This window comes from Miniopterus natalensis, chromosome 6 (genome assembly GCF_054644295.1).
Source record: "Miniopterus natalensis isolate mMinNat1 chromosome 6, mMinNat1.hap1, whole genome shotgun sequence".
In the NCBI taxonomy this organism is placed as follows: domain Eukaryota; kingdom Metazoa; phylum Chordata; class Mammalia; order Chiroptera; family Miniopteridae; genus Miniopterus; species Miniopterus natalensis.
Genome location: NC_142086.1, coordinates 53,794,006 through 53,802,226, shown reverse-complemented (window position 1 = coordinate 53,802,226; position 8,221 = coordinate 53,794,006). Strand labels below are relative to the sequence as shown.

General features: G+C 43.0%; 1 pseudogene; it reads left to right on the top strand.

Moving 5' to 3' along the window:
• Positions 1-1,964: 1,964 nt before the first annotated feature.
• Positions 1,965-2,884, top strand: LOC107527368 (developmental pluripotency-associated protein 2 pseudogene; annotated as a pseudogene).
• Positions 2,885-8,221: the final 5,337 nt, after the last annotated feature.

The window sequence follows — 8,221 nt, the reverse complement described above, 5'->3', positions numbered from 1 at the left end:
TTGATTTCAGACTTCTGCCCTCCAGAACTGCAAGAAGATAATTTTCTGTTGTTTGAAGCCATCAGTTTGTGGTAATTTGTTTTACAGCATCTGTCAAAAACTAATGGACTAGCTAAATCCCTCCTTTTCCTAAGCTTTAAGGGGACTAGATGGAGCAGGATTCAAGTCACAGTCGCCCTCCGCACGTGGGACCGCTCCTCCCCCACAAACCTCAAGCGCCTTTATGGAGTCAGTCTCATCTGCCAGATGTTCCTTCCAAAGGGTAGATTCTCCTAAGGGGCTCTAGAATCTCTTCTTGTAATTTGGCTATTATTGCAAGACCCTACCCCACCTCCTTCTGACATACAGAGCTTGACCAACTATATCCCAACTATAGACACAGTGGAATGTTTTCCCAGGAAGTACCTCAGTTTTCATGTAATGTGCATCAGTTATTGAAACTGGAAACAGGGCTTGGCATGGCACTAGGACTGGCAGATGGCTCTGATGACAAAAGCCCGGAGGAGTGAAATGATTGGCCCAAAGCCACACAGTGCATTAGCAGCAGGTGGGTGTTTATCTGAATGCTAACAACATAAATATAAATAGTTTCAGTGTTTTCCCCAGCATTATGAGAAATATAATCTTCAGATAGGTAAGGCCAAACCTCCATTCCTCAGGCATATTTTCTATCTTCTCAGCTTTCAACTTGTTTCTTGTTTCTATCACCATCTGCTTCATTTGCTGAAGGGGGATCACTGCTGTCTCCCTTTGATCCTAGCTCTGCACTTGCTACTCATAAAACCTTTCTGATTAATTGATGAACCGATGTCATGCCTTGAGAAAAAATAAACTATTGGCTAAGCAACATTTGACTGCAGGAGTCCCAGGGAAACAGATGTCAGCTTTGGTTTCCTAACAGGGCAGCAGAAAAACTATGTTCTTAGATCCAAGGAGACATGAGGGGAGCGCTAGTCCCATTCAGTCCTGAGATTATACATCCATCTAGAGCTGTGCCTTCCAGATCCTAACCCCCATTTTCTTCTTAAAAAGAGGCTGGTTATTGCTGCAAAGCTTTACTTTTGGTCTCTCCAGAAGACTGATGCAAATTACATATATCCTGTCCTTCTAGAAGCCACAGACACAGGGACTAGCCCATACATCTAAATAATTCTGAAACCAGACTGCCTGTAGATTTCTTTTCATTGCAGCAATTACCTGATTGTCTAGCAATAGCTTGTTTGCATGCCTTGTTCCTAGCAAAAAGGCTTTTCTCAACTACAGAGACGGAGTTCCCATCCTGGTTTACCTAGAAGACTGCCCCAAACATATAAAATCTTCACAAAATGCTGGTCCATTATTGAATGAATATTGACCCTAATGCTAATCAATGTCTTCAACTACCATATTTACACAAATGACTCCTAAACCTACCTTTTCTCTTACCTTGTAGCCCAGCCCCTTCAACTCTTTCCTATATTCTATGGCCTGATTCAACTTCTAAATACACATCTAATCACATAATTATCTCCCTTCAAAACTCCAAATGCAAATCAGTCTTAAAGAAAACACAAAACAACACCTCTACACTCTACATAGGTTTCTGGGGTTCTCAGGAATGTGGCTCCGACTTCTTCAGTTTGATTTCCCACTGATGCCTCACCCTTAGAAAATGTGTGTGCTCACTGTTCAAGTACACATCACTCCTTTTCTCAAAGTCTATTCACTCCTCAGGGAACATTTCCAATCTCATATTTTCTGGAAAGAAGTGAATCTAGATATTTTGGGACCTGGAATGTATAGGATTTGGTGAGGGGCAAGGGTTTCTTTATGAAAAAATAATACAAAATTATGAATGCAAAATTCTCTCCTATCATCATGGAGGTCGCTTAACAGGGGCTCATAAAATAAAAATATTGAAAAAGGAGAGAACTGCAGGTATACTCGGCACTGCCGGCCCCGCCTTCCTCTGGGTGGTCCTGGAAATGGCGAGCTCAAGCTCTCATGGCAGCGGGAAGGATTTCTTTGAGGATAAATTAGATGAACAAAGTGTGATTCTCACGTTGGTTCCATTTAATGAGGAATGTAATGAACACCAAATGGAACCAAGTGTTTCTTCAACCTCAGAAGGCAAACTGACGACTCCTACGACAAACAATAAAGTTAATCTTCCTCAAACGAATGGACAATTCCAAGATCGCCCCAAACCAATCCTTCCCTTGCCGACTGCTTTGCCATCAGTTCATAAAGTGCGTTACGACACTTTGCAGAACTGGCGCCAGCAACTGAATCTGAGCACTGATGGCAAGAAAATGGATGTTCATCTGCTGCTCAAGGAACATGCTTATTCTGAAGAAAAACAAAGTATTGCTGAAACACCACAGGAGGCCACACTGCAGTCATGTTCTGGGAAATGCAAGAGAGCAAGGAGTGAGAAAAGTCAAAAGAGTAAGAAGAGACAGGAATGGGCCAATATAGCTGAAGTGACCAATACAGTCGAAGCGACAACTTCAGCTCAGTAGGCCGTGTTGGCCGCCTGGTCAAGAACTGCTCAAGAGCCGTGCAACCTAAGGCTGCGAATTCCTCTTCCATTCCTATTTCTGCTGAGAATTTTCTGCTGCCAACATCTGGTGTCAGGTGGTGTGTGGTCCATGGCAGACCTCTCTTGGCAGACAAAATGGGTTGGGTTCGCCTGCAGTTCTGTGCAGGTCACGCCTGGGTGCCTGACACTCCCACAGAGATGATCTCTCTCTTACTCCTACCAGCCTGCACTTTCCCCTCTCCAGGCCTAGAAGATATTATGTTATGCCCTGAATGTGTTACGAGGAATAAAAGGATGATGGAAAGATTAGTTAAAATGAGGAAGAAAAAGCAACCTGGTTCGGATACTCTCAATAAAGAATAAGTGGTGGAGGGCTCACAGCTCAATTAACTTGTATCTCGATGATTGCTGATTTGGACATCCTCAGCGTTGCCTGATGCCTTGAATGCAGATGTGACTGCCGATTCTGTACTTGAGATTTGCCCAAAAAGTGATGGCCATCACTGCTTCAGGTATTTAGCTATATAGAATATAATTTGGCTTTTTTTTTAATTAATAGATTTTTTTTTAGCAGCTTTAGGCTTTCAGGAAAATTGAGCAGAAAGCAAGAGTTCCCAGATTCTGCCCCCTCCCCCCCAACCCCCATTTCCCCTACTACCAACACCTTGCACCAGAATGGTAAATTTGTTGAACCATCATTGTCACTTAAAGCTCATAATTGACATTAGGGTTCACTCTTTGTGTCTTACATTCTGTGGGTTTTGACAAATGTCTAATGAGATGCATCCACCACTACAGAGTCATACAAAATGGTTTCACTGCCCTAAAAATTCTGTACTCTATTTGGCACTCCCTGCTCCCAATCCCTGACCCACTGATATTTTAACTATAACCATAGCTTTGCCTTTTCCAAAATGTCATACAGTTGGAATTACACAGTAGCCTTTTCATATTGACTTCTTTCACAGCAATATGCATTTAACGTTCTTCCATGTCTTTTCATGGTTTGATAACCCACTTTTTGGCACTAAATATTCCATTGTCTGGATGTACTATAATTTGTTTAACCATTTACATATTGAAGGCAATCTTGCTGCTTCCAAATTTTAGTAATTATGAATAAAACTGCTTGTGTTCAGGTTAAAAACAAAACAAAACAAAACACATGAAAATATTGAAACTCACTGAGCACAAAGACTCTAAGGTAAGTGTGCTAAAAAACAACCAAGCAAGAGGACTGTAAAAATAAATGTAAAGTACTTCTCACCCTGACGAAATTTACAACGCAGCAGGAGATATAAAGATATGCTAACAGCTATCATACAAGAAGGTATGAATTTATTAAATATAAATTCAAGAAACAGGTTGTGGGAATGTGATGAACAATGTCCTTAATTCTGTCTCTAGGTGTCTGAGACAGCTTCTTAAAAGACGGCTTTTTTTTTTTTTTTTTTGACTTAAAGGAAGGAAATAAGTCAGCTTTGGACAAAGTATGAGAAGCAGCGAATTGCAGGCTTGGATATCACTATGCTGGAGGGCAGGGAACAGCAAAATCACACAGGGTGTCTAGGGAACAACACATAGCACTCCGTGATGGCAGCTCAGGAACTGGGAGACTGTGGCTGGGCTGGACTCCAAGTGACCAAAAATTCAAAATAGCAGTGGGTGCCTTTAAAAGCAGAAAAGTTCATTTCCCTCTTGCATAAAAGTCCTTGTTGCTATTAGGTACTAGACCATTTCTATCCTGTTCTCTGCCATGTATGGTCTTGACCTCATGATCAAAGATAGCAGCACCGGTGTTGAGGCAGCAGGATGGAAAAAAATAAATTAATAAAGATAAAGAGAACAAAGGACACACGGCTGTCATCTCTGGGAGGCTGCATTCCCCAAGGCGGCTGTAACAATAGCTCCCATTCCGTATGTTCTTCTTACAGTGTGCCTTTGACATACCTCTTATCACAAGGTGGGTTTTTGCCTCCTAGCTTTGAAATTGGGCAGATTGTGCGACTGTTCTGATTAGAATGTGGTACCACTGACACTATGTGATTGCCAAGCTAAGTCATAAAAGAAATCTTAACTTTTGTTTTTCTCGCTGGGATGTTCATTCTTGCAGCCTTCAGCCCCCAGGGGAGCCTGACTGCCCCGAGGGGGCCACGCCTTGAGGAAGCCCACTAGCCCGAGTGGAGAGGAGAGCTACCCCGCCCGCCCTGGTGCTTCAGCTCCGGCCTCTGCATGACTGCAACTGCCTGAGGCACCCAGAATCGGAGGCACTCAGTTAAGTCCTTCCCATATTTCTGACCCACAGCAACCATGAGAGATAAGAAAATGGTTTCTGTTGTTTTGTCACTAAGTTTTTTGTTAAACAGCAATAGATAACCTAAATACTGCCTTTTTAGGAAGTTTCCCACAAACATTTCACATATAACTTCTGTGTAACATGTCTTTTGGCCAGAACTTAGTCCTGTAGCCACACCTAACAGCAAAGGGCCTGAGATAAGTAGTCTTTATTCTCAAGGCCATGTGCCCAGCTAAAACCCTATCACTATGGGAAAAGGGGACAGCGGGTTCAGGAGATAACTGGTCTGCCCCCACTAGGAAAGGAACTCCTTAAAGACTAGAGATGTATGAATACAGTGTACTAATTTTTTTTAAAGTAGCTATTTAAAGATCACCTAATATGCACCTAAATCTATATCAGTTATTTATTTATAATCATCATATTCTAGTGAAGATTCAAATTAGTTTACAGGAGTAGGTTTTTTTAAATGCGAGTTAGAAGTAGTAACTTTAGGCTTAAGGTGGTAAACTCAGCCCATGCACCTACTTCCCAAACCTTCCAATCTTTCCAAATTCCACCATGGGCGTTATCAGATGCAAAGTAAGGAGAGACCTGTATTTACTGGAAATCACAGAAGCTACCCATGTATAGTGGCAGTCATGACTGAATGTGGACCGATCTGTGGATCTCCATATGCAAACAGAAAGCTGACCTCAGGAGTAAGAGGAAAAGACCACTTTCCTGACCCTAGCAGAAAAGCACTAGCATTCCCAAGCTTGGACTGGAAGGGACTTGAGATCAGGGCAAGTGAAAGGACAGCCGATGGGGACAAATCTCCATCCTACCTCTGGAACCGCACCAGGTCCCCAGAGAGGGAGCATCGGGTCGCTGCGCTAATTTCCAGATTAAGTTTGCATGAAATATAAAGCAGGGGGATGCTGCCTCCTAGAGTCAACTCCTAATAAGGTATTCATGCCAGTCAGTGAGAGAAACAGTACACCCATGGCCTGATCTACAACAAAACAGAAGTGTTTTGCCATGCTCCTGGGGCCATGCAGGGTGGCCCCATCTGAGCGAGGCTCACTCCCTGCCACCCTCTTGGCAATAAGACCTCTCTTCTAGTAAAGTAAACGTTGGTAAAATAGGCCTTCCCTTTCTTCCTTTGCCTGGGACCCTATAATTTGAAGAGACACAACACATTCTCTAACAGAACACTCCCCCATTCATCTGCTGGAAACATCAGCAGAAAATAGTCATTAAGCAGATGAAAAATTATAGTTCAAACACATGAAAACAATCTAAAGAATCAGAGTAAATGCCTCCCTGTCCCCTGTGGACAAAATTACTACAAGAAACAATAAAACAAATAAATAAGCAAAACCTTACCAACTCTAGCTTGAATTATCTATTAGACTTGTGAGTCTGATTGAATCAATAATTTTTTTACATTAGATCAGACAATGTAAAAGAAAAGATACATTATTAGGTTGATAATGTAATTTTCTTTGCCTCAGTAAATTCCAGAAAACATTGAATTAATGCCTATGAGGTTTTGAGAGGGCTAGAAAGTAAAAGACTGTGATGAGAGAAGGTAATACCCGGCCCAGTTAGTGGGGGGTGGGGGGCGGGGAGTAAGAGCAAGGGAAAGCCATTCTGAGACAGGCCGACAGCCACACACTCTCTCTGAAATATTACTCACAGAAGTACCTCATCTAAATGACAGAAAATAAATCTCAATGAAGAACTCAGAGTGGAGTGGGCTGGTATAAAGATGGTGATGACAAGTCAACCTGTAAAATATAAGAGTTGATTCTTAAATGAATATTATGAAATGCAATGCTTATGTCTAAAATAATTCTTGAAAGAATATATGAGTTATAAAGTATTGTATTAATTTAATTATAAAATACTAGATTATTCCAACAAAACTGGAACGCCAGGTTGGCAGGGAAGTGGGTATGTGAATCCCTCCCCATCTCCCAAAGTCAAGTGTCCTTTCGTCACCATGTGTTTGCCATCCTTTACCCAATTGCCTCCCCTGCCCCTCTTCTGGTAACCAGCATTCTGTCACCTGTGTCTATGAGGTTTTGTTTGTTTTTCTCCAACAGGTTTATTTAATTCCTTATTTCTTGGCAAGCTGGGCTTCCGTACCAGATTCAAACTAACCAGCTCACAAACCTTAGAAAACCAGGCACCTCGCTAAGCCGAGCAGCAGGATGGCATAGTGACCGAGAACTTAAGCTCTGGAATCGGAGAGACCCTGAATTCCAACCTCAGCCCTGTGCCGTAACAACTGGGTCACCAGGAACCAGTTTCTAAATCTCTCTAAGCCTATCCCTCAGCCATAATACAGAGATAATAGTACCTGCCTCAGAGGGTGCTTTTCAGAATTAAATGAGGCAGTGCACGGAAAGCGCTTAGCACAGCACTTCACACACAGTAAATTGTGGCAACAGCAAATGTTTATTGAGCGCCTTCTCAATTAATCTCCTGTATTATTATTTCTAGGAAATGAGATGTGCCTGGCTAATGAGACTGCATCTTACCATTAGCAGGAAAGAGCTCTGGAAGAGTTTACGAGGTGAGTGAGCTGGTCGTATCTGACTACTAGAAAATCACCCCAGGATAGTGGTAGAGTGGAGGGTGGGCTATAAGAGAGGAACCTACAGGCATAATGATTATTATGGGGGCTACAGAGGTGAGGGACACCGATGATGTGTTTGGGCAGCAGTAAGCGGGCAGGAGAGAAAGGAGGTTCCCACCCCAGAGGTTCTTGGGAAGAACAGTTTGAGGACATGGTGACCGATTCTTGCAGGGTAGGACAAGGTGGCAAGGGGCCAGAAAATAATTCCCAGATTTCTGAGAAGTAGATGGAGCAAGTTTGGGTGGAAAACTAATGAGAGCAGCTCTGGTCATGCTGAGGGTGCTCCCAGGGGCAGGTCAATTGGCCTAGGGGTCTGAAACTCAGCAGGAATGCTTGGAGGAACTATAGCGACCAGGAATTCGTATGCGGAGAAAACGTAAGTCATGAATGGGTTCATGGTACTGAAGGAAACCCAGCAGAGTAAGAGACTCCCCAGAAACACCAGCGTGTGAGGGACGGGCGAGAGAAGGAATCCTGCAGAGGAGAGAAAACAGAGTGGGGGAAGGGAGAGCAGGTGTTGTCATGGCATCTTCAAGGAGAGGGTGCAAAAGGCAATAGCAAGACCAAGTGAGATACAGACAGAGACGTGGCCGGGGGTTGGGCAGTGAGGTATGGGATGAGTTTAGGGACATGGAAGTGAGACTTCCATGAATTAAGGAGAAAATAAGCAGTAGAGGGAAATATAATCTACCCTTTTGAGAAACTTGGCTTTGAAGGGATAAAAAAAAAAAGCATGGCGAAAGTTAGAGAGGATGTAGGGTCAGGGGAGGGTCATTTT